The sequence below is a fragment of the Hemitrygon akajei genome, chromosome 26 (assembly GCF_048418815.1).
Source record: "Hemitrygon akajei chromosome 26, sHemAka1.3, whole genome shotgun sequence".
Classification (NCBI taxonomy): Eukaryota; Metazoa; Chordata; class Chondrichthyes; order Myliobatiformes; family Dasyatidae; genus Hemitrygon; species Hemitrygon akajei.
The window spans coordinates 29,950,360-29,978,236 of record NC_133149.1 but is presented as its reverse complement, the minus strand read 5'-3'; the positions used below and the strand labels follow the sequence as shown (position 1 = coordinate 29,978,236).

The window sequence follows — 27,877 nt, the reverse complement described above, 5'->3', positions numbered from 1 at the left end:
CTCACCTCAAATTAAGTAGCTGCTAACAGAGCAAATATAGCATTTCTTTGCACATATTGAGCTGGTGTTATAAAGTGCAATGTTTTTTCAATGATACGGGTAGAGTTATTGCACTTACAGAGGTCTGATGGGCACATGAGAGAAAGACAGAGTGGTGGAGTAGGAAGAAGCAATTAGAACTGCAGATAGGCTGTGTGGAATATAAGGGCACCTTTTGGACTAAATGACCTACTTCTGTGATGTAGATGTTGTGCTTCTAGGCAAGATGGGAGATCAAATTTGTTTTATCCTGATAGAATTTGGAGCTTTGCCAAGTGTTATATCATTCATAGGCATGAACCTTGGTTACAGTGAAATGTCAATGATCATAATAAAATAAAAATAGAAAATAGTCTGAAAATAGTCAGCATGTCAATCAGCAACCACATAAGAAATAATGTAAATTAATGTTTTAATCAATAACCTTTGATTAAAAATAAGAAAGTCATATGTAAAACATCCTTTAAGTTGCAACTCCATGGATGCAACATGACCCGCTTAGAATTTCCAGGATTATTAGTTTTCAGATTTTCAGTATCAGCTGTTCCATTTTGATTTTTGAGCATCAGCTTTATTAGATTTAATTCTGGACAAGTTCAAAACTATGATCTTCCCACAAAAGCTTTTCTATTGAGGTTACTTTCCAGTTTTAGATTTGATGAATGTAACTTCCCTACAGAGACATTGGCAAGAGGACTTTGTTTCTCTCTCCAGCTCTTGGCTTTGTTAAGCATTGTGGCCCCAGAATAAAGGACAATTATCCCTCTTATCTCTCACTCTGTGATCTTCAATGCATAACACTACTGGCCCAGCTCAAATTAGAATCAAGCATCTTCAAGCATACCATGATAGAACTGGCATACATCTAGTAATTACAAGAAGCAATTGATCTCCAGGATGTAGCGGGCCATTTGCAGGAATCGATAACAAAATGGAGACAATGATAATACTATTGTATAAATATCCAGAGATATAGTCCAAAATTCTGTATACTGTGCAAAAGGTTTCATATGATATTTTGGTGTCAGTTATTTAAATAGATATACTCACAGTTAGTGGAAGTAAATCGGCAACATGCTGTTCTTTGAATGCACATTTTCAATACATTTACACATTGGCATATGGTGACTCATAGAAATGGTTTTCACTTAGTCTCCAGTAACATGTCATAAATTCAAGGGAGTTAAGAGGCAGGTGTGAGTGTAGTGGCTATTTCTAAGGATGAGGTGCTGGGGAAGCTGAAAGTCCTGAAGACGCATAAATACCATGGACCAGGTGAACCACACCCTAGGGTTCTGAACAACATAGCTGAAGAGATTGTGGAGGCATGATTAGTGATCCTTCAAAGATCACTGGAGCCAGGGAGCACCCACAGGACTGGAAAATCGCAAATGTAACAGCGCTGTTTAAGAAGGGTGGGAGCCGAAAGATAGGAAATTATAAGATGGTTAGTCTGATCTCAGTGGGTGGTAAGATTTTAGAGTCCACCCCTTTTTATTAATTTATTTATTTATTAAATTTTAGAAATTACAAAGAATAAATGTGATATAAAATAGTAAGAAAAATAGTATTAACCCTCCCCCCTCCCCTTAACCCTCCCCCCCTTAACTCTTATCTAAAGAAAGAAAAAAAAAGGAAAGAAGAGAAAGATTGCCTGGATATCGGAGGATCCCCACATGCTCCATGGAGTTTAAAATAATTTTAATATTTATTTTTACTTTCCCCCATTACTTTATAATTTTATCTTCAAAGGACCTATGTATTTAATCCTATCTTTTGTAAGTATGGGAACCAAATTTTCAAAAATATATCATATTAATTTCTTAGATTGTACCTAATTTTTTCAAGTGGAATACAACTATGTATTTCATTATTCCAATGATCCATAGTTAAATATAAATCAGATTTCCAAGTAACTGCGATAACTTTTTTGGCTACTGCCAGTGCAATTTTTATAAATGTTTTCTGATACTTATTCAATTTAAGTTTCAGCACTGTCCCTTCAATGTCTCCTAATAAAAATAATAGTGGACTATGTGGGAGTTGTACTCCAGTAATTTCTTCCAATAAAAGTCTTAAATTTATCCAAAATGGTTGAATTTTAAAACAAGACCAAGTAAAATGTAAAAAAGTACCAATTTCTTGATTACATCGAAAACATTGGTCAGGCATATTTGAATTTAATCTATTTATTTTCTGTGGTGTTATATACAATTGATGTAAAAAATTATATTGTATTAATCTAAGTCGAACATTTATTGTATTTCTCATACTATCAGAACATAATCTTGACCAGTTTTTTCCATCAATTTTAACATTCAAATCAGATTCCCATTTTTGTCTTGATTTATGAATAGAGTCCACTCTTAAGGATGAAATTTCAAAGTACTTGGAAGTATACAATGAAATAAAATGAATTCAGCTCAGTTTCATTAAGTGGAGGTCTTGCCTGACAAATCCCTTACAAATCTTTGAGAAGGCAACATGCAGGATAGGCAGTCAATGGATGGTGTTTACTTGGATTTACAGAAGGCCTTTGACAAGGTGACACACACAAGGCTGCTAAACAAGATAAGAGCCCATGCTGTAGAGCCAAGCTACCAACATGAATAGAAGATTGGCTGACTGGTAGAAGTCAGAGAGGGAGGATAGATGATTCCTTTTCAGGATGGCTGCTGGTAACTAGGGAAGTTCCACAGGGTTCGGTGTTGGGACAGTAACTTTTCACTTTATACATTAATAATCTGGATGAAGGAACTAATGGCCATATTAGTTCCATATATGGCCATATTGGCCATATAATAGCCATATTAGCAGAGTATACCAAGATAGGTGGAGGAACAGGCGGTGTCACAGAGGCAGGGAGTCTGCAGAGGGACTTAGTCAGGTAGGACAGGCTGAGGGAGTAGACAATGAAGTTGCAGATGGAATACTGCTGGCTCTAGAGAGAGTCTAGAGAAGGCTCACAAGAATGATCCCAGGAATGAAAGGCTTAACATTTGAGGAGTTTTTGGTTTCTCATTTGGTGACGTTCAGAAGGATAAAGGGAATCTCCTTGAAACGTACCAGATAGGCCTGGATAGAGTGGATGTGGAGAGGGTATTTCTATTAGTCAGAGAGTCTAGGACCAGAGGGCGCAACCTCAGAATAAAAGGACATTCAGCCGGGGGTGTGAAACTATGGAATTTGATGACACAGATGGCTTTATAGGCCAAGTCTCTACTTACTGTGCAATTTACAATATGTGATCTGCATTGCCTTGATTAAGATTGTGTGCATCCAGCCTCGTGGCCTGACACTAGGGTTTCTCCAAACCTGTTGGGAGGATTAGTGGCAGCAAATGCTTGTTTTATTTTACATCATTTTAATGATTTTTTATTTTTTTAATGTAGCTGTATTAATTTTTAATTATTTTATTGTTTTTAATTATTTAAATCTCACTTTTAGACATTAAAAACTATTCAAAATCTTTTAGCAGCAAGCTGTCAGTGGCTGTGTTCCTACTTACTGGATGGTGCTTGCTCTGTCTTCCCTTGTACAGTGCCTGTTGCATGTGATGGGACTACTTAGCCAGCATTTCCATCTGGAAATAGTGTGTTGAGGGTGGGAAACTCACAATTTAAGGCTTAAGGAGGAGCCTGCGGCACAGTTTTGATGATAAAGGTTGGTAAAGGTCCCAAATTATTGCAGGACTCCAATTGCAATTGTAAAGCACAGTAGGTAGGTCTGTTATGTGATCAGTACACGATTTCCCCATCCATACCAAGTCCTTCAAATCACACAGCATCTTCATTTGAAAATATTTGCCAGTCCTTCATTGTTACTGGGTCTAAATCATTGAATCAGGATCAGAATCTGGTTTAATATCACTGGTATATGTTGTGAACTTTGTTGTTTTGTGGCAGCAGCACATTGCAATACATAATAATAAAAACTATAAATTACAGTAAGTACATAGAAAAATTAAATTAAATAAGTAGTGAAAAAAAGGGGCAGAAAATATTGAGGATGTGTCCACAGGTTCGCTATCCATTCTTCCAGTAAGATGGCGATGCGTTTGATTGCAGCAGCTTCTACAAGGTCGACCAAAGATGTTATTGTCTTTTGTAGATGTGTTCATGTGACAGCTGACAACAGCTGAGTTTACAACTTCCTACAGCTTTTTTCCAACCCTGTGCAGTGGCCTCTCCATACTAGATGCTGGTGCAACCAGTTAGAATGCTTTCCATGAAATTTACAATAGATTTACAATAGATTTTACAGTAGAATAGTACAGCACATTACAGGCCCTTCGGCCCACAATGTAGTGCCGACCCTCAAACCCTGCCTCCCATATAACCCCTCACCTTAAATTCCTCCGTATACCTGTCTAGTAGTCTCTTAAACTTCACTAGTGTATCTGCTTCCACCACTGACTCAGGCAGTGCATTCCACGCACCAACCACTCTGAGTAAAAAACCTTCCTCTAATATCCCCCTTGAACTCCCCTCCCTTTACCTTAAAGCCATGTCCTCTTGTACTGAGCAGTGGTGCCCTGTGGAAGAGGCGCTGGGTGTCCACTCTTTGCAAGTGTCTTTAGTGACATACCAAGACTCCTCAAAATACAATCTCAGTAAATGTCTGAGGGCTTTCTGGGGACATTTTGGATTGGTCACAACTGAATGGAAAACAAGGGCAAACAACTTTAAAAGTTTATTTATTTATTTTTGAGTAACTGGGCATCAGTGAAAAGGGCAGCATTTACTGCCTGTCCATTTGGTGTAGGAAAAAAAGAGGAGCAACTGGAGCTCTTCCTCATGGATCCAGTTACTTGGGTTCAACCCATCCTGCTGGTGCCATTTGATCCCTCTGTCATGACACAGACTTCCTCGAGGGGCTCTGGTTTCCTCCCTCAGTTTGGTAGGTTAACCAGCCATTGTAAATTGCCCACATCAGTAGGTGATTAGATGAATTCCAGGCATGTTAAGATTTTATTGTGGGACATTCAAATCAAATTAGTGCAGATTGGCATAAATGATTCAGACTCTGTGGGGTAAAAGGTTGTTTTCAGTGACTCTATGCCTCTTGATTCCCCTTGAGCAGATGGTGGTGTGTCAGTTTCTTGAACCTTTGCATTGCCAGTGAAGGAACTCTTCCTGTGCTATTGGTTAGGAAGCTGGAGAATTTAGACCAGTAACATTGAAGGACCAGCAAATATTTCCAAATGAAGATGCCGTGTGATTTGAAGAACTTGGTATGCATGGGGGAAATCATGTACTAACCACATAACTAACCACAGACTATCTATTATGCTTTACAATTGCAATTGAAGTCCTGCAATAGTTTCAGACCTTTGCCAGCATATTAGGAAACAATCCTGAGATTACCACACCAAAAATCTCTTTAAATCTGCCTATCTTTTCAAATTAAAGTGACGCCTTTTTTTTGATAACCTTGCAATGGGAAAAATGATTTTGAGTTTCTTTTCTTTCTAATCTAATCTTATTTACATCTAGCAGGGCTCCCTTCAGCACTCTTTGCTCCAATCTATTCAATCTCTCCTAGTAAATAAATTTCTCCAATCCACCTAACATCCTGGTGAACCTTCTGTGCAGAAATGTACACAGTACTCTTAGTGTGATCTAATCAACGTTCTGTAACATAAAATCCCAAATCTGATATTCTATACAATGATCTATGAAGGAAAGCATGCCATATGGTTTCTTCACCACCATAACTATCTGTGTTTCCACCTTCTGTAAACTATTAATTGGACACCTTGGTCTCTCAAACCATCTACATTCCCTAGCACCCTGCGTGTTCTAACTTTTAGTTGACTTACAAAAATGTATTACCTCACACGCATTGGAATAAAGTTCCATTTGCCAATATATCAAACTTAGAAATTTTGCTGAGAATTTCCTGATACCTTAGTGAAGGCATGAATGATACTAACCCTGGATTATAGCAGAGGCTTTTCACAGAGGTTGTTTTACACATTGGCAGAATTCAGAATCTGAATGGATGAGCTGATTCTCCGCTCAGTTTTCACCTGTTCTTCAGAGAAAAATTGGGCATCTGGAAATTTATCCAACCCTTTTTATGCCAACGCAATAGCTCAGTGACACAATGTCCTGTAAGTACACACGGAGGATTATTTAAACATGGCTCTGACTGGCTGCCTTAAATTCCACTGATGCTTTTCCTATGTTTTCCCTCCTACTACCATTTTATCTGTTCTCTTCTGAATTTCCTCCTTTTTGCAGGCCTATAACCATTGCACAACTTTTCTTCCTGTATTTCATATAAATATTACAACACAATTTGGTGCATAACTATTAGGGATCATATCATCATGCAAATATTAATGTTTTGCTAATGCATTCTGATCACACTTTCTTTGGAAATGTTAATGGTTCCTCACAGCGTTTATGGTAAAAGATTATAATTAGCTGAAGTGATATTTTACTTTAATGGCACATAAGGTTATCTCCAAAATTTTCCTCATGCTGTGCATGTATTTGAAGTTTTTAGACTGTATTTTTTCTGTATTATATTTTTTTCTTCATTTATTTCAGAATGCTTTTCATTAGCTAAATCAAAAGGCAAAGCCTAATAATGGATTACATAATTACTGCATGTTTATTGAAAATCAAAAAATCTTCAAATACTGGAAGTCTGAAATAAAAGCAGAAATTTCTGGAACTAAAATGTTAGGTTTTTCTCTTTCTCAGATGCTGTCTGACTTCCTGAATGTTTCCAGCAATTTCTTGTTTTAATGCTCATTAGTGTTTGTGTGGGGAAAGTAACTTCTTAGTGTAGTGGGCACAAAATGGAGAAGGAATAACTTCTATCAGTTAGGAATTAAGGTCCCATAGGGGAAATAAAATGGGATAAAGGAGTTTTCCAGAGTCAATGAACCAAATCTGACATGATCAGAAAATATTGTAACTCCAAACTAAATTTTGAAAATGAGTATAATACTAGAAAGGTAGGTTTGATATAATAAAGGACTCTACAGAATGAGACAGAGGAAAGAGGAAAGCAAATGAGAGTAGGTGCTGATTTTGCAGAGAAGCCATTATAACTGAAGATATGGCATGGTAGCATAGCAGTTAATGTAGCCCTATTACAGAGAAAGTGACACAGGTTTGATTCCGCCATTGTCTGTGAGAAATTTTTTCGATCTCCTCGTGACTATGTGGGTTTCCTCTAGATGCTCCGGTTTCCTCCTACATTCAAAGGAATATGGCTGGTAGATTAGTTTGTCACATGGGTGTAATTGGGTGGCATGGGCTTGTTGTGTTGGGATGATGTGTTATCATGTGTATATCAAAATAAAATAAAATAAGCAAAATTATTTTAGTGATTGTTGAGAATGAGATAGCCTTTTGAATAGTTTGCAGTTAATCTGCAATGATATATCCACATGATTGCTCCAGGTTTAGTGAATTTTTCCAGTGATCATACAGATTATTATACTGCAAGCACTCGCCATTCACAAGCATACATGTCACAAATGAAATGCAACATAAAAATTGAACTGATATTGAGTTAAAATGTAAAACCATGTTTTCTTTTCTCTTTTCTCTTTTCTCTCCCGCAGCCGGTTCCATATGTCAATTATTTCCTTCATTAGGTTTTACTTATCATCTACCAGCCCAGTCTCACCCCTTTCTCTCAGTTCCAATCTCCACCCTCAGTCCTAAAGCAGGTCTTGACCTGAAATGTTGACTAAGGCTTTGCCTCCACAGATGCTGTTGACTCTCTGAGATTTTCCAGTAGTTTTCTTTTGCTCCAGATTCCAGCATCTATAGTCACTTGAGTCTCTTCAACGTAAGAGGAATAAAGGACTCAAAGAATGAACTGAACTTTCCCAAATGGGGTATTAGATTTAGGTGAAGAAAAAGTAGGAAAGAAAATGTTTGGAGGGTTGTCTGCTGTGAGATGAGAAAATCAGAGAGTTCCATTACTCCATGCACAAGTACTGTAAATGGAATAATTGAAGAAAGACCCAAGTGTTTATTGCCCCTAATTAATCATAGAAAGTGAAAGTTTGACCCTGGCATGATTGTGAGATCGTGAATTAGCTGCTGAAGGATTCCTTTTGATGAGAATAGCATAATTAAAATCTAACGGATGCTGCATTCATCATATTAATATGCACTTACAGATTGTTGTCATGGTCTCATTAAAATGTGGGAAGGAGTGCATTATCCCAACATCTTGTCTGCTTGCCATCTTTCAACAAGACGGATGTACCCATTCTGGCTGTTGGTCTTCAGTGCTGCCCTGAAAACTGCTCTGCAATCCTTACCTCTTACAAAGCAATAAGAGTAAGCTTATCTAATTCTTCAAACAAAGCTGTGACATTTAAAAGAGCTTTAAGGAATATTTTATAGAAGGTACTCATTTGTTCTTTGTATAGATGCCAATTCTGCCTTTAAAATGATTTTGCCCTCTGTAAATTATTTTATGATCGTCAAAAAATGCAAACAGTAGTTGTAGCCCACTGTGGTTCACTGTTGTAGTATTTCTCATTTACTGCATAATTCGCTGAAAGTGTTGTTACAGGTAGATAGGGTCGTGAAGAAAGATTTTATTTATTTATTTATTTATTTACTTACTTACTTACTTATGCAGCGTGCAACAGGCCCTGCCCTATAGATAGGGCAATCAGGCAGATGGGGCTCATCAGCCTTGGACGGCAGTCTGCCTAGGAGAAGGAAAACTCTGATTTTAAACTTCTGCTGCCGTGTGGCCATACACACCCATGGGAAAGGCTTCGGGAGTAAACCCCAAGGAAGAAATCCAGAGCCAGGGTCCCTAAGTCTGTTTGATGTTGTTTACAACTTCACTCTGGCAACCTCTGCGACGACACTGGTACCAAGCTGTATTGGCACTTGCCCTTCCCTTGGACTACATCAGTGACATGGAGACGGGGAACCCGCTGCATGGGCAACAGCCCGTTCTTCAAATCCTCCCACCTAGGCTTGCACCCTGGAGAGGACACAGTCCACCAGAGGCACAAACCCATGATCCCTGGGATTGACGGCTGCCTACTACTAGATAGGGCAAATGCAAGCAGACTTTTTCCACTGGGGTCGGGTAAGACTGGAGCTAGAGATCATAGGTTAAGACTAAAAGATGAAATGTTTAAGGGAAATATGAGGGAGAACTTCTTTACTCAAAGGGTGGTGAGAGTGTGGAATGAGCTGCCAGCGGAACAGTTGGATGTGTGTGTGCTTTCAACATTTAAGAGAAGTTTGGATAAGTACAGGGGTGGTCCAGGTGTAGGTCGATGGGACTAAGCAGAATAAAAGTTCAGCACAGACTAGATGGGCCAAATAGCCTGTTTCTGTGCTGCAGTGCTCTATGACTCTATGTAGATTGCAATTTACCCCAATTGGGATCAATAATTGAGTCCAGGCTTGAGTAATTCAGTAAAGCAAGTCAATAACAAAAATGTAGGTTGAGCAGTTTATTTAAGCAAGTGAAGATCAAAGTGTGTTACACAAGGAAAAGAGACTGACAGAACAACGTTGTCCAGTATTACAAAGTATGATCAGCAGTGTACTTTCTCACTGAAAATGTTTGAACTGAGCAGTTCACGTTTTTGACTTTCACATTATTTTCTAATGTATTGGTACATAGTTCTATCTCTCTTAGCCATTTTCTTTTAGGATAGATAATGAAATAAGATAGAGCCATGAAGCTGCCAAAGACTTCACTGAATGGTTAAAAATGTTTTGAGTTGATCACCACCTTGGTCTAGATTCTAGCAGTTTCTAGAAGAAAATAATATTAGGATGGATTGTTTAGAGTGATGTTTTGTTCTTCATAAATAAAAAGGTCAGAGAATAAAAAGGTCTAGTTGACTGATATAGTTCATCTAAAAGGGCTGTTTCCTTTGCACTTCGTGACTCTCTCTCACCAAGCTCATCTTCTGAGCTTTCCTCTGATAAAAGGACCAAAGAACTGTCTAATACTTTTATTATTATGCTTTTGTTTTGAATTAATGTTATAATGATATATAACATCTTAATGCAGTTTTCCTTGAAAGCCATGGTTCTTCTATCATTAAGGTCTGTTGAGAACTTGTAGATAATACTACAGATGAATAATTTTTTAGATGGAGACACAAAAGACACAGTAAGGTCTTGGAGTCAAAACTTTGAATTTCCCTTTGCATCACAGAATGTTGCCCAACACACTGAGTCATTCAGTAATTTGTTTCTAGCTCCAATTTCCTAGGTGGACAATTTTAAAACATAACATTAATGTCGCACCATGACATCTGCTGATAAAATAAGAAACTTCCAATTCATTTTGTTCCTGGTTCAATATCCTAAATACAGACAATATATTAAGTCATGAAGTGCATTTTAACTTCAGAATTTCCTTGTAACAAACATGCATTGCCTATATATAAACCTAAGATAAGCCAATATAATTTAAGGTAAACAAAAACATCACTGCCACAATACAAAGAAATAACCAAAAGCAATCAATTAAAATACAAAACATAGTGAATTCATCAGTAGACTTCCTAAAGAGATAGTCTCCTTAGTAAATCCATCAGTTCTTTATTATATTCATTTTAGGCTTATGATTCACTATGACTAATAAATACTATGATTATTTCATTTCTTTGCTCAAATGTAGTTAACTTAGGACAATGTCATCTGCCCCTTCCCAACTAGAATTTGGATATTTTTGATTCCTGAAGACTGAGTTGACTTTATTTGGAGAAACAAATACCTGAAAAATCAGGAACAGCTAAATACCCATCTTCTAGGTCCATGCTAAATTCACGTTGACAGCCTTGCATTGTAATCCACTTCCGAAATTTGTCTTCATTGAAGTAAATAAAACTAAACTTTAAAAAATGAGTACAATGAACAACCAGCACTATAAAAACAAGAGAAACTGGGACAGGACTAGGTCATTTAATGCTTCCAAAGACACGTTTCTAGCTGATTCAAAGTTTTATTTAATTATTACAATATCCAATTAAGCTAGCAGCTTGTCTCAAAGACATGCTGGTAGGTTAATTGGCTACAATGAATTACCTCTTCTTTAGTTAAAGTGACAAACAAATCAAATGAAAGAATATAGATATGTGAGATCATATCGGCAGGGAAAAGAGAAGGAATGGGATTGAAAGAATGGCTCTGTTGAAAGCTGGCCTGAACTCAAGGGTCTGAATGCATCCCTTCTGTCTCAGACTAAGTATTTAAAAGTAACTTAAACTAAAAGGACCTGTCTTATTGACTATGTTTGATAAATTTTAATCTCATACAAACATGGTGAAGAAGTCTTCCTTGTGCAAATTAGATTTCTTTAACTACATCTGTGAAACTCTATTGAGCACCTTGTTCCTGTTTCTTCAGAAGGCTTTCTTTATATTCTCTGCAGATCTTTGACTTGTTCAGGATAAATACATGAAGAATCTTCATCCAATCACAAATGCTGAGATGTTTTCTTTGCCTCTGTATATGGGAAACCAGTATCAAGGAGATGTCTGTAAACCTATTTTTAATCCTTTGCAGACACCCCACCGAATCACCATAGTGACACCACAGAATTACTTTAGAGTCACTGTAGAAGCATTGCAGAAATACTGTAGTGTTACCATAGTAACACCGCAGAAGCACAGCCTCACAGAAAGATTTTCTGCATTGTTTCAGTACCCACTCACGATCAGTCCACTGTCATGGGATATGCCTATGAATTAGATTTCATCTGACCTCCTGGTAAGTTTTTGAATAAAACTAAAAATTCCTTGGCATAATCGCAGTCTATTCATTGAACTGGTGGCAAAGGCTTGGCTGTAAACAGAGCACACATGAAAATCCACAATCACAGCATCACAACCAGTTCAGCAGTCAAATACTGAATTTCATATTCCTGACCTTTTTCAGTGAAATATCCATACAATTTATTTTATTCATCAGCTTTCTAATATTTCTAATTAAAGAAACAGATTATGTTCACAAAGCAAAGGAAACAAAAAACAAAAGCTCTGGCCCACAACTACCATAGAGCAAACACGAGGAATCTGCAGATGCTGGAAATTCAAACAACACACACAAAATGCTGGTGGAACACAGCAGGTCAGGCAGGATCTCCCAGTGGCCACACATTTTAATTCCACAACCCATTCCCATTCTGATATGTCTATCCATGGCCTCCTCTACTGTCAAAATGAATCCAAACTCAGGTTGGGGGAACAACACCTTATATACCGGCTGGGTAGCCTCCAACCTGATGGCATGAACGTCGACTTCTCTAACTTCCGTTAATGCCCCTCCTCCCCTTCTTACCCCATCCCTGACATATTTAGTTGTTTGTTTGTTTGTTTGTTTTTTTCTCTCTCTCTCTGTCTATCACTCTGCCTGTTCTCCATCTCCCTCTGGTGCTCCCCCCTCCCCTTTTCTTTCTCCCGAGGCCTCCTGTCCCATGACCCTTTCCCTTCTCCAGCTCTGTATCACTTTCGCCAATCACCTTTCCAGCTCTTAGCTTCATCCCACCCCCTCTGGTCTTCTCCTATCATTTCGCATTTTCCCCTCCACCCACTACTTTCAAATCTCTTACTATCTTTTCTTTCAGTTAGTCCTGACGAAGGGTCTTGGCCCGAAACGTTGACAGTGCTTCTCCTTATAGATGCTACCTGGCCTGCTGTGTTCCACCAGCATTTTGTGTGTGTTGTTTGAACTACCATGGAGGCTCAGCTTATTAAATTCCATCTATCACAAGTACATTAAAGTTATTAGGTATTCTTCCAGAAAGTTATGGTAAGTTTCTTTTATTGCCAGAACATGATTGTGTTGATTCCTTCCTGGCATATTTTAATTTGTATTCATGGGATGAGTTTATTGCAGAGAGGTCCAGCACGTATTGTCTCTGAACTGAGGAACACAAGAACACGAGAATTCAAGGAAATAGGAGCAGAAGCAGCCCACCTGACCTCTCAAGCCTGCCCCAACATTCAATATGATCACAGCTGATCTGTTCTAGGCTTTTAGTTACATTGGTGAAGGTTTTGTGGCAATCCAGTAGTTTCAACATCAGTTTGATGAATGACAGTTTTTTTATTCCAGATCGAGTCACAGAGTCACAAAGCACTACAGCACAGAAACAAAGCCTGTATTGTTGCAAGCCCAGCCCCTAAAAAAGGCCACCCATTTTTAGTTCCAAGTACTGATCCATGTTCTAACTTCATCACCCTTGTTACTGATACTTCTTGCATTAAATTAAATATATTTGAGCATATCCAATTGACTGCATTTATGCCCTGTCAAATGCATACCCTTCTCAGTTTCTCTACACATTGCATCTCCCTTTACCCTGATTGCTCCATCCTCTGATCAATCATTGTCGATCCCATACCCTTGCTACCTTTGTTTAAACCCTCCACAGCAGATTTAGCAAACCTGTCCACAAAGCCATTGGCCCCTCCCAAATTCAGTTGTAACTGATCCCTTTTGTACCAGGTCATACCTTCCCCATAGGAAATTCCAACAATCCATAAATCTGAAACCCTGCCTCCTATGCCAATACTTCAGCCACACATTCATCTGCCATATCATTCTACTCTTATCCTCAATGCATATGGCAATTCCAAGATTACTACCCTTGAGGTCCTGCTTTTCAGCTTCCTTATTAACTTCCTATATTTGCTCTTCAGGATCTCATCCCTTTTGCTATGTTGTTGGTACATTGACCTCTTGCTGTTCTTCCTCTGCCTTAAGAATTCTGTGGATTCAATCTGAGACACCCCTGACCTTGGCAACTATGAGGCAATATACCATCCGGGAGTCCACAAAATCTTTTATCTGTTCCTCTAAATATTGAATCCCCTTTCAAAACCACTCTTCTCTTCCTCCCTTTCTCTTCTGAGCCACAGAGCCAGACTCAGTGCGAGAGACCTGGTCGCTGGTGCTTCCCCCAACACTATCTAAAGCAGTTTATTTTTTTATTGAGGGGAATAACCACAAGGGTATTCTGCAGTGTCTGCCTATTCTCTTTTCCTCTCATGACAGTCATCCAGATACCTGCCTCCTGCAGCTCAGGTTTCACTCTCACCCTGTAGCTCCTATCTATCAACTCCACATTCTCCTGAATGACTTGAAGGTCACTCAGCTCCAGTTCCAGTTCCCTAACTGTAAGGAGCTGCAGCCAAATACACTTCTTGCAGGTGTAGCAATTCAGGAAACTAGTGATCACCCTGAATTCCCACATAGAAACATAGAAAATAGGTGCAGGAGTAGGCCATTCGGCCCTTCGAGCCTGCACCGCCATTCAGTATGATCATGGCTGATCATCCAACTCAGAACCTTGTACCTGCTTTCTCTCCATACCCCCGATCCCTTTAGCCATAAGGGCCATATCTAACTTCCGCTTAAATATAGCCAATGAACTGGCCTCAACTGTTTCCTGTGGCAGAGAATTCCACAGATTCACCACTCTCTGTGTGAAGAAGTTTTTCCTCATCTCGGTCCTAAAAGGCTTCCCCTTTATCCTTAAACTGTGACCCCTTGTTCTGGACTTCCCCAACATCAGAAACAATCTTCCTGCATCTAGCCTGTCCAATCCCTTTAGAATTTTATACGTTTCAATAAGATCCCCCCTCAATCTTCTAAATTTCAGTGAGTATAAGCCTAGTCGATTCAGTCTTTCTTCATATGAAAGTCCCGACATCCCAGGAATCAATCTGGTGAACCTTCTCTGTACTCCCTCTATGGCAAGAATGTCTTTCCTCAGATTAGGGGACCAAAACTGCACACAATATTCTAGGTGCGGTCTCACCAAGGCCTTGTACAACAGCAGTAGAACCTCCCTGCTCCTGTACTCAAATCGTTTTGCTATGAATGCCAACATACCATTTGCCTTTTTCACCACCTGCTGTACCTGCATGCTCACCTTCAATGACTGGTGTACAATGACACCCAGGTCTCGTTGCATCTCCCCTTTTCCTAATCGGCCACCGTTCAGATAATAATCTGTTTTCCTGTTCTTGCAACCAAAGTGGATAACCTCACATTTATCCACATTAAATTGCATCTGCCATGAATTTGCCCACTCACCTAACCTATCCAAGTCACCCTGCATCCTCTTAGCATCCTCCTCACAGCTAACACTGCCGCCCAGCTTCGTGTCATCCACAAACTTGGAGATGCTGCATTTAATTCCCTCGTCTAAATCATTCATATATATTGTAAACAACTGGGGTCCCAGCACTGAGCCTTGTGGTACCCCACTAGTCACTGCCTGCCATTCTGAAAAGGTCCCGTTTACTCCCACTCTTTGCTTCCTGTCTGCCAACCAATTCTCTATCCACATCAATACCATACCCCCAATACCGTGTGTTTGAAGTTTGCACACTAATCTCCTGTGTGGGACCTTGTCAAAAGCCTTTTGAAAATCTAAATATACCACATCCACTGGCTCTCCCCATCCACTCTACTAGTTACACCTTCAAAAAATTCTATAAAATTCGTCAGACATGATTTTCCTTTCACAAATCCATGCTGACTTTATCCGATGATTTCACCTCTTTCCAAATGTGCTGTTATCACATCTTTGATAACGGACTCTAGCATTTTCCCCACCACCAATGTTAGACTAACCGGTCTATAATTCCCCGGTTTCTCTCTCCCTCCTTTTTTAAAATGTGGGGTTACATTAGCCACCCTCCAATCCTCAGGAATTAATCCAGAATCTAAGGGGTTTTGAAAAATTATCACTAATGCATCCACTATTTCTTGGGCTACTTCCTTAAGCACTCTGGGAGGCAGACCATCTGGCCCTGGGGATTTATCTGCCTTTAATCCCTTCAATTTACCTAACACCACTTCCCTACTAACATGTATTTCCCTCAGTTCCTCCATCTCACTAGACCCTCGGTCCCTTACTATTTCCGGAAGATTATTTATGTCCTCCTTAGTGAAGACAGAACCAAAGTAGTTATTCAATTGGTCTGCCATGTCTTTGTTCCCTATGATCAATTCACCTGTTTCTGACTGTAAAGGACCTACATTTGTCTTGACCAATCTTTTTCTTCTCACGTATCTATAAAAGCTTTTACAGTCAGTTTTTATGTTCCCTGCCAGCTTTCTCTCATAATCTTTTTTCCCTTTCCTAATTAAGCCCTTTGTCCTCCTCTGCTGGTCTCTGAATTTCTCCCAGTCCTCAGGTGTGCCGCATTTTTTTTGCTAATTTATATGTTTCTTCTTTGGACTTGATACTATCCCTAATTTCCCTTGTCAGCCACGGGTGCACTACCTTCCCTGGTTTATTCTTTTGCCAAACTGGGATGAACAATTGTTGTAGTTCATCCATGCGATCTTTAAATGCTTGCCATTGCATATCCACCGTCAACCCTTTAAGTATCATTTGCCAGTCTATCTTAGCTAATTCACGTCTCATACCTTCAAAGTTACCCTTCTTTAAGTTCAGAACCTTTGTTTCTGAATTAACTATGTCACTCCCCATCTTAATGAAGAATTCCACCATATTATGGTCACTCTTACCCAAGGAGCCTCGCACAACAAGATTGCTAACTAACCCTTCCTCATTGCTCAATACCCAATCTGGAATGGCCTGCTCTCTAGTTGGTTCCTTGACATGTTGGTTCAGATAACCATCCCGCATACATTCCAAGAAATCCTCTTCCTCAGCACCCTTACCAATTTGGTTCACCCAATCTATATGTAGATTGAAGTCACCCATTATAACTACTGTTCCTTTATTGCACGCATTTCTAATTTCCTGTTTAATGCCATCCCCAACCTCACTACTACCATTAGGTGGCCTGTACACAACTCCCACCAGCGTTTTCTACCCCTTAGTGTTATGCAGCTCTACCCATATCAATTCCACATCCTCCAGGCTAATGTCCTTCCTTTCTATTGCGTTAATCTCCTCTCTAACCAGCAATGCTACCTCACTTCCTTTTCTTTCCTGTCTATCCCTCCTGAATATTGAATATCCCTGGATGTTGAGCTCCCATCCTTGGTCACTCTGGAGCCATGCCTTCCAAGCAACATACCTTCCTGGAGTCTCGTTTGCGGCCGCAGGAACGCCTATCTATTCCCCTTACAATCGAATCCCCTATCACTATAGCTCTCCCACTCCTTTTCCTTCCCTCCTGTGCTGCAGAGCCACCCATGGTGCAATGAACTCGGCTGCTGCTGCCTTCCCCTGATGAGACATCTCCCCCAACAGTATCCAAAACAGTATATCTATTTAGGAGGGAGATGACCTCAGGGGACTCCTGCACTACCTGCCTACTGCTATGCTGTCTAGTGGCCACCCCTTCCCTTTCTGCCTGTGTAGCCTTTACCTGCGGTGTGGCCAACTCACTGTACGTGCTATTCACGACTTTCTCAGCATCGTGGATGCTCCAGTATGAATCCAATCGCAGCTCCAGACGCTCAATGCGGTCTGCCAGAAGCTGCAGTTGGACACACTACCTGCACACATAGTCATCAGGGACACTGGAAGTATCCCTGATTTCCCACATGCTGCAGGATGAACAAACCACGGGGCCGATCTCAGCTGCCATGACCTACCCAATACTTGCGTCAACTTTTGAAACTTTCTCCTTTGAAAGGAACTTACCCGGCCTTACCTCACTTGGAGTGAAGCTCGTCCTCCACCTCTTCTCATCGAAGCCTCTCGAGTCAAAGCCTCAAATCTCCACTCCTTCACTGGCCCACTCACTCACTGGCCGCTTTCCATGGAAGAGATGCACACTACTGTACTGGGACCCATTGTCACTGCTCATTCTGTGCAATATTAAAAAGAGAAAGAATGAGAAGCTTACCAGAAACTCACTGTAGCCTCTGGCTTTTCCCACTGAAGCAACTTGAGGCAGAGCCTCAGTTCCCCATTCTAACTTTGCTCACTCCAACAATGGCCGCTGCCACAATGGCCTCTCTGCTTGATATTCACTTCTTTTTATTGGCCCAAGTGAAACGCACGCACAATGATTTTATATACCTCTATAAGATCTCCCCTCATTCTCCTGCGCTCTGGGGAATAAATTCCTAACTTATTTAACCTTTCCCTGTAACTCAGGTTCACTTAATTAACTATTGAAAATTCATATGTGAGATTTGAACTTAATTTTTTGACCAATAGTCTAGGTTTCCAGAGGTTAATTCAATTGCTTTAATTCTAAAGATTTTTCACTATTTTTGGATGGCAATCTGTGATTGTCAGCTGCTGGTAGTCAGAAAAAGTTGGATTTGATGTGATTGTTCATCCACATCATCATGGATAAACAGGCAGAACAACAAGCACTGTGCAGTCTCAAACTGCTTTTTTGTTCAACCAGCCTTACAGTTACCCACTCTTATTGAGGTATGACGACTCATAGAAGCAAGTTGAACAGTAAATTTCAGTCGGGACACTGAATAGGAAAACGTTACACAGCCAGCAGGAGAGTGTTATGGAGGGACATAAAATATGCTGGAGAAACTCAATAGGTCATGCATCCTGTGGGAGGAAAGAAGTTGTCAACATTTCGACTCGAAAACCTGCAGCCGGTCCTAATGCAGGGTTTTGATCCAAAATATCAACATTATTTTACCTCCCACAGATGCTGCCTGACCTGCTGAATTCCTTCAGCAGATTGCTGCTCCAGATTCCAGCATCTGCAGTATCTTGAGTCTCCAAGTATTATGACGGCTATGTGGCTGGATGGTTCTTTCAAAAACAGGTTAAGTTCCCTCCCCCCACTTCTTATCCCCCCTCGACCATCCCATGTTACTTCACTCCTGCTGAAGGGTTTCGGCCCGAAATGTCGTCACTACCTCCTCCCATAGATGCTGTCTGGCCTGCTGAGTTCTGCCAGCATTTTGTGTCTTAATTAAGTTCATTTGTCTCTTTCACTACCATATGATTAGACTGGAATACTTCTTTTAGGTAGCACTTAAAAGTAAGTTTCCTTTTACAGTATTCACTATTCATGAATGTCAAATTAACTTATTTGGCAATTATAACTGTTGATGACATGGAAGCAAAGTTTGTTTTGCTGAAATTTTCACAAATTTATTTTACCTAAAAAATCAAATCTGAATATGATTACATTGAAAGAATATAGAACCATGATTTAGGGCAGACATTTTCAGTCTAGCAATCAGTTGCATGAAATAGTCACGCATGCACATTGAACTCACTCATATTAGACAGCTCCTATGTTATTTACACTGATGAAGTCATTAGCAATTTAAATCAACATACTGAAATGATCTGGGATCAAAAATTGTCATCTGCTTTTTTAATTAAGCTGAAATCAGGAAATCTATGCATTGGGAACATTGAGAGAGATGTAAATGATCAATTTAATATGTGGTCTACACTGATTAAAGCTCCTTTTTCATTTAACTTCATCTTGTCTAAGGCTAAAAAAGGCAAATTCTACACTGGCATTATAACAAATATCAACAATTATAACATGGTGTGCCTTTTTAATGATTATTGAAGTGTTCGAGACATTTTTTGAAGTGTAGTAATTGTTAAAGAAAGACTCACAATTATAAGATACTTTCCACATTCTCAAATCATAAAAAAGCCTGCATAAGCAATGAAGAACGTTTGCAGTGTTGTCACTTTTGGAGGGAAATGGGGCATCCAATTTACATACATCAAGGTCCCACCAGCTTTATTCCGGTTAAATATCCTTCGTTACAGTGTAATCAGCATTGCCCGGGGAAAAAGTGTGGAAAATCGACCCAATTAATCTTTCTGTGGAATAATTCAAATGAGTACAATAGTTTCACTCTTTATTGAAAAGATTATCTGAGCTCTGTGTTTAAGTAGATAGAAAGGATCTGGCTGTGTTTTGCAATATTTCAATATGTACTGATGATAACTCACCCTTGCTCTTACTATATGATTAACGTATTACTCAGCTAACCCTTTGAGCACCATTATCCAACAAAGACAAAATTGTTGTTATTCCTGATAGCTGATTCACATTTGTTGGCAGATAAACAATACATACTGTTACAACAGAAAAACAAATGCAAATCAACCCCCCACACTCCACCCACTAATTTAGCAAGAATTTCCAGTGCATTGCTTCACAAATAAAGCTTAAAAACTGTGTCCTTTATAGGCACAAATCTGTGCAGCAAATCCATCAGGAAACTGATCTGGGCATTCCATATGCTGTTCATTTAAGCAGGTTCTCCCAGTGTCAGCTGCACGCCACAAATAGCACTGTATGTTATCTCCATGTTTCCTCGCAGACTAGCTAAAATTGGCACTTCTGTGCACTACCTACAATTTCTGTTGAGCAAACGTGGGGGGGGGGGGGGGGTAAAGGAGCACAAGATGCTGAGATCCTCAATAAGACATCAAATGAAGTGATTGTAACCTGGCACTGATGCCTTGCACATAGCATCTGTCACATTGTTTTGCTGTGAACCATATGATGCAAAGGATCAGATCAGGATGGATGATTGCCTCGGTCTGTATCCCACCTCACCTCCATCATCCGCACCTCTACAGCTGTTCTGTGCCTTCCAAAGGAAGAGCTTATTTAAGATCAAGCAACCTCTCCAGCTAGGGCCAGGGAGTCAGGAACTTTTCATCCTATCAGCCTCAGATCTCTTCTTTACTGCATGATTCTGGGTAGAACTGGTTGTAAAGGGGGGTTTGGGGGGGTCTGATTGGACATCAGCACTATAGCTGTCACGGTGAGCGCTGGCAACGACTGAACTGATGAGTGGAGGAACGGCAGACTCCCGTGTAAAGACGGAAACAAGAGGTTATACTTATGAATTCTAACTGAATATTGGCACAACCAAATGACACCACAAGATGAATCATTCTCAAAACAAGGACTCCACAATAAGCACTGCTAGGGAGTCCACTTAAATAATCACAGAATGAGGAAAACCCATGCCAGTCACAATTAACCTGACAAGATTAAACAGAAAGCACAAGGGCTTAGTGACTCTAGTTAAGACAACAATTAGTAAATACGTGTTCAAGAAACCTAGAATCTCAGTGATCAATGACTTGCCGCAGAGGCCCGCAGGGCTCATGGTGACAGCAGTATACCAGCTCATGTTTAGTGCAACTAAAACAAGGTGAGCCCAATACTTGTTCAACAACAGCTTTGTGACTCTGAGGCTACCGGTGATGTCAATGTGAAAACAACAGACACTTCCGCATGTAAAGCACGAGCAACTGACAGATCAGATGGGTAATAGTTTGGAGACAATACATTCTTTCTGTCATCTAGACAGGCTTCCAGTGCATGAACCTAAAGGTGTCAATAATAAACCACCCACCCACTGCTCCTTTTCCAATCTGAGCTAGAAATTTCTAAGAATTGGGGTGATCGATGTATTTTTACAAAGAGGCTTGAGTACATCCCTCTACCCAGGGAATCCTCAACCCACTAAGTACTTCCCATGAGAGTACTTAGAGCAGAATGGCCAGTTTGTGAGTGCAGTGTCAGGCATGGGAACCATCTCTGGCATCAGTGGTGAAATTCACCATCACATTCAATGCATAGCCTTTCATCGACTGAGATGAAGGGTATTTGAAGGTCAAGACCTCAGAAATGGCTCAAAGTTCATGGTATTTTAGACAGCAGTGATCCCTAATGTCCAATATGTTTTCCAGATCTAGACGACCTACATCACCACCTCAAGCCACTGGAAGGATATCCTTACCGCTGTCTCTGTAAAACCCTCCAAATTCACTCCAATCAAACCAATGACATTCCTCTCCCAACTTGAGGCCTTCTGTTCAACACACACACACACACAGCCAAAATCATATGCACACCCTATGCACGTACACTCATGTACGCTCACAGACACACACACGTACAGATGCGTGCACACACACAAATTTATACAAGTCAGTCCTGCGCTCTACAAAATCCAAAGGCACCAGAGAAGTGATTCCTCCAACAGAGGCTTTTAGCTGGTTTTCCTGAAAATAAATTTGCATACTATTCCAAGTGACATATGTCCATTCCTACAACCTACAGCATATTGCTTAATTCATTTCATTAATGTTCCAACTCCATCTAGGAAACCAATCAGTAAAACAAAATTATCAAGTATGTGTCTAACCACATAATGCTCTTTAAAAATTCTGGCATTAAATTGCATTTATATAAACTACTCATCTGTTAATTCAAAATGACAAAATACATACCATGCAGGGAAATTGTAATTATTCAGTAAAGATCAGCACCTCCAATAATTAGATTCAATTTTGTTTTTCATCCTCTCATTCTCTGTGGATTGTATACTTTGTCAATGTGTAAACCTACTTTCGCATAATCTACCATGAAAATTAGTTCCTTTAATCGGTTAAATGTCAGACACCTTGCCAGCTTCAGATATGCATTAGCTTCTATCACTTTCCACCAGCATCGGCATATTTTGCATAGTGCTAGTTGTTAGGGGTCCTGAATGATTCATAGCATTTTTACTGCATAATTCACTGCATATTTTCATAATATTCTTATAGCTGTGTAGCTAGGCGCAGCTCAAGTAGCATCTATAAATTTGTCAATAACATTACTGTTGCTGATAGAATTCTGGTGTACAAGAGTGAAACAGATAGGCTGGACGAGAGGTGCCACCTTGCACTCAATGTCAACAAGACCAAGGTATTGATTGCGGACTTCAGGAAGGGGAAGTCGGGAGAACACACACCAGTCCTTGTTGAGCGGTCAGCAGTGGAAAGGGTGAGCTGCTAGTTCTTGGACATCAACATCTCAGAGGATTTACCTGGGACACAAGATAGTGATGCAATCACAACAAATGCAGCCAGCAACTATATTTCATAAGGAGCATGAGGAGAGTCAATACATCATCAAAGGCTCCGGCAAATTTCTGCAGATGTTACCACGGAGAACATTCTCACTTGTGACCTCGCTGTCTGGCTTCAGAGAGTTGTAGACTCAGCTCGTTTCATCACAGCCACATTCTTCCCCAAAATCGATGTCATCTTCAAAAGGTAGTACCTCAAGAAGGAGGCATCCCTTTATTAATGTTCATCACCACCCACAAAATGTCCCCTTCTAAATACTACCATCAATGTGGACGTACAAGATTTAGGAACAGTTCAACGATTTAGGAACAGCTTTTTTCCTCTCTGTCATCGGTTTTTTGAATAGTTCATGAACTATTCTTCTTTTGCCCTATTTATCTATTTATATTGTAATCTATAGCAATTTGTTATGCCTGCATTGTTCTGCTGCCACAAAAAACAATTTTCCTTACTAATGTCATTAATAATAAACCTGATTCTGATCAGGAAATGACACAATGTTCCTAGACTCCTTTACACTGTTTAATAAGATTGAGTCAGTGGGCTACTCTATGACGTGAGGCAAAAGGTCAATATGTGTTCAATCCATGCTCGAGTTCTAAAATCCACGTTCTCGACAAATTTTGTAAAGAGTATGGGGGTACTGCATCTTGGAGATGCTGACAGGCTGCCTCACCGTCTGGTATGGTGGGTGGGCGTGCTACTGCACAGCATCGAAAGAAGCTACCGAGAGTTGTAAAATTAGTCAGCTCCATCATGGGTACTAGCCTCTGTAGTATCCAAGACATCTTCAAGAAGCGGTGCCTCAGAAAGGCGGTGTCCATTATTAAGGACCCCTATCACCCGGGACATGCCCTTTTCTCATTGTTACTGTCAGGAAGGAGGTACAGAAGTGTGTAGGCACACACTCAGCGATTCAGGAACAGCTTCTTCCTCTCTGCCATCTGATTTCTGAATGGACATTGAAACCCATGAACACCACCTCATTTTTTAATTTCTATTTTTGCACTATTCTTGTTAATTGTTTAATATACATATATATACTTACTGTAATTAATTTAGTTTTTTTCTACATTTATCATGCATTGCATTGTACCCTAATTCTCTATTTTACCAAATGGCTAAGTTACCTGCTTGCATAAAGGTGAGGATCATATGCGAAAGCAAATGCTTTGAGATTTCTTGTAACATTCTGGCTGTACAAAAGAAACAACATAAATTAAAGTTATTCCCTTGTAGTCAAAATTCTGCCCATCCCTCACTAAAAAGGGGGAGAAAAAACCATAGCTCCTAATTCTTAAACCATTGCTGAAGAGTCCACCTAATAATAAGCTGAGGAAAAATCAGTCACAGATAATGACTTCTGCAGTAGCTGGAACTTACTTGCTAGAACTCAACTCATCAAAGACTTGGGTGTTAGCATAAAATACAAAATAGAAAACAAGTAATCATCTTGTTTTGCAATCATTTCTTTTCCTATTGCTCATCTTGCATTTCTGGCCAAGATAAATTAGATCTATTTGTACATATTTTTCACAACATGTAGTAACTTGAGTGATGATCACAACATTGCTGCTCATGGGATAATATTTCAGCAAGATGTAGTGGGTCAATATTCAATCTGCTTACCACATGAAGAATTGGTATTGGGCAGATTAGATGCATGATCCAGAAACCACCCAATATCTCAGGTTTGCATTAAAAATAGACCAAGAGCCTTCATGTGAATAAATAACTTTTTAAATAAAAATCGAACAAAAATGTTATATAGATTAGTATAGTACAGGCACATATTATTAATAGAAACAATTTGTTGACTGTTAAACCTTTATTCTTAATGTACTCGTAGCTTTTATTGATACAGTTTTATCTGCACAGCAGAGTGAATTCAGGTTGAGTATTCTCTCTTTCAAAGTTCAAAGCTCAAAGTAAATTTATTATCAAAGTAAATTATATGTCACCATATACAACCCTGAGATTCATTTTTTTGCAGGCATACTCATTCCAATAACCATAATAGAATCAATGAAGGACCGCACCAACAGGGAGGATAACCAGTGTGCAAAATACAAAAAGAAAGAAAAAAATTGTTATTATAATAATAACAAATAAATAAGCAATAAATATCAAGAACAGGAGATGAAGAGTCCTTGAAAGTGAGAACAGGTCGTGGGAACAGTTCAGTGATGGAGCAAGTGAAGCTATCCCCATTGGCTCAGGATCTTGATGGTTGAACTGTTTCTGAACCTGGTGGTGTGGGTCCTGAGGCTCCTCTACGTTCTTCCCAATGGCAGCAGCGGAAGAGAGCATGCCCTGAGTGGTGCAGGTCCCTGATGGTAGATACTGCTTTCCTCTGGCAACACTCCGTGTTGATGTGCTCAATGGCGCAGAGAGCTTTACCTGTGACGGACTGGGCTGTATCCATTACTTTTTGCAGAATTTTCTGGTCAAGGGCATTAGTGTTTCCATATCCATTGTAATGCAGCCAGTCAATATACTCTCCATGACATACCTGTAGAAGTTAGTCAAAGTTGTAGATATCATGCCGAATCTTTGCAAACTTCTAAGGAAGTGGAGCTTCCAAGTAGCTGTTATCTGCATGCATAAACACAAGGACCATACTCAAAAGTAAATACATTTGGATTCTTTATAACATTCTGGCAAAATGAAAGAAACAACATAAATATTTACCCTGATACCTTGCAGCCCTTTCTTGCTAATAAAATTAATGTATGTTTTTTTTTCACCCACTCAGATATCACACTGTTTTTTTCAACAGTTTCTGTTTAACTGTTGGAGAAGTACTATCACTTTGCACTCTGCTGCTTAACTTCATGACAATTTCAGCAATGCAGAGAAGTTGAGAAAAGACTTCATCTATTTCCATGAACCTATTCAAGCAACCTTGTCATATTTACCTCTTAAATCAGACATAATATCTCTTCAATTACTCCTGATGTAAACAAACTCCACATTCTCCTTGGGAAAAATGTTTGCAATTTCTTTTAGCATTAATGTTAGTATTTACAGCTCCCTGTTCTAGCTTTCTAAGCAAGTGAAAGCTCCACTCTCTATCCTTACATAACCTTGAAGATTCTACTTGGTCACAATTAAGTTTTCCATTTTCTGGAAAAAGGTTCAGAACCAGTTCAATCTTCACACTGTATGTATAACACAGATCTGGAATCATTCTAGTAATTCTTCTTTTATCTTTTGTCCAATACTGAAAAGGACAGAACTTAGGGATAATGATAGCTCAAAGTAATGTGTTCTATATGAGTTCAACAACACTTCTCTGTTTTTCATTTATACCCCTGTAGAAATGTATCCTGCATTTGTATCCTTGCAGGATGCAACCTCACTGTCTCTCCACTTGGTCATGGATCACCTGGACAATAGTAATACCTACATCAGGCTGCTGTTTATTGACTACAGCTCAACACTCAACACCTTCATATCCTCAGTTCTAATAAACAAGTTCCAAAACCTGGACTTCTGTAACTGGATCCTTGACTTTCTCATTGGGAAGACCACAGTCAGTGATGATTGGAAATAATGTCTCAAGGATGCATGCTTACGCCACTGCTCTATTCCCTCTGCACCCATGACAGTATGGTTACGCCATCTATAAATTTACAGATGACATAAATATTGTTGGCAGAAGTTCAGACGGTGAAGAGGAGGCATACAGAAGTGAGATGGATCAACTGGTTGAGTGGTATCAAAAGAACAACCTTGCACTCAGTGTCAATAAGACCAAGAAATAGATTGTGGACTTCAGGAAGGGGAGTTTGAGGGAACACACATCAGTCCTCATCAAGCGATCATTGGTGGAGAGGGTGAACTTCTTGGGTGTCAACATCTCTGAAGATCTACCCTGGGCCCAAGATTTTGATGCAATTACAAAGAAGGCACAACAGCAGCTATATTTCATTAGGAACTTGAGGAGACTTGGTATGTCACCGAATACCCTCACAAATTTCTACAGATGTACCATGGAGAGTATTCTGACTGGTTGCATCACTGTCTGGGATGGAGGGACCACTGCACAGGATTGTAAAAGTTCTAAAGTCAGCCAGCTCCATAATGGGCACTGGCCTCCCCAGCTTCGAGGACATCTTCAAAAGGCGATGTCTCAAAAAGGCGGCATTCATCATTAAGGACCCATGTCACTCATCTCATTGTACTACTGAGGCGGTACAGGAGCCTGAAGATACACACTCAACATTTTAAGAACAGCTTCTTCCCCTCTACCATCAGATTTCTGAATGGACAATGAACCCATGTGCACTACCTCACTGTTTTTTTTCTTCTTTTTGCTCTATTTTTACACTACTTATTTAATTTAATTATATCTACATACCAGATGTATAGGACATCTACATTACCTGGGGATCCTGCAGGTGCATGGAAGCCAGGATGAGGACACAAGGAAGGCTGCAACATCAAGTACCTCCAAAGAATGAGACAGGTCCTAAAAAGCCAGCTGAATGGGAAGAACAAGAACAGAACCATCAACTCATTAACCCTACCAGTCATCAGATACCCAGCTACAATAGTATGCTGACCAAGGAATGAACTGGAAGCTGCTGACATCAAGACCAGGAAACTACTCATTTACATGGAGGATTCCACCCAAAGTCTAATATTGAGCGACTGTACACTTTCCAGAATAAAGAAGGATGAGGGCTTGGAAGTGTCAAGGTCACAATCCTGGAAGAAATGCAAAACATCCTTGAGTATGTCAGGAGGATGGCCACTAAGGACGACCTGCTGGAGAATATCTCAGACAGCAGACAGGGGATATGGAAATAGGAGTGGGTGAAGCAGAGCCAGGGGACCAGAGGGCGTGGCAGGACAAGCCACGGTACAGGATGTACCATCACCAGATATCAGAGGTGACTGACATAAGAAAGTCCTACCAATGGCTGGAAATGACAGGGCTGGGGACAGCACAGAGGTGCTGATCATGGCTGCACAAGAACAGACGCTGAGCACAAGGGCAATAGAAGCAGGGGTCTATCACACCAGACACGGACCCAAG

At 39.9% G+C, this 27,877-nt stretch overlaps 1 protein-coding gene across 10 annotated transcripts in view; it reads left to right on the top strand.

Annotated features, from left to right (window-relative positions):
* The window catches only part of LOC140716827 (galactosylgalactosylxylosylprotein 3-beta-glucuronosyltransferase 1), a 218,603-nt gene that overhangs the window by 96,976 nt on the left and 93,750 nt on the right, over nt 1-27,877 (top strand). The window contains exon 2 of one of the 10 annotated variants that reach the window (XM_073029768.1): nt 8,192-8,354. The exons of the other annotated variants lie outside the window; for them this stretch is intronic. The gene's annotated coding sequence lies outside the window, so the exon portion shown is untranslated. The remainder of the gene's footprint in view (nt 1-8,191; nt 8,355-27,877) is intronic. 10 annotated transcript variants of the gene reach the window in all.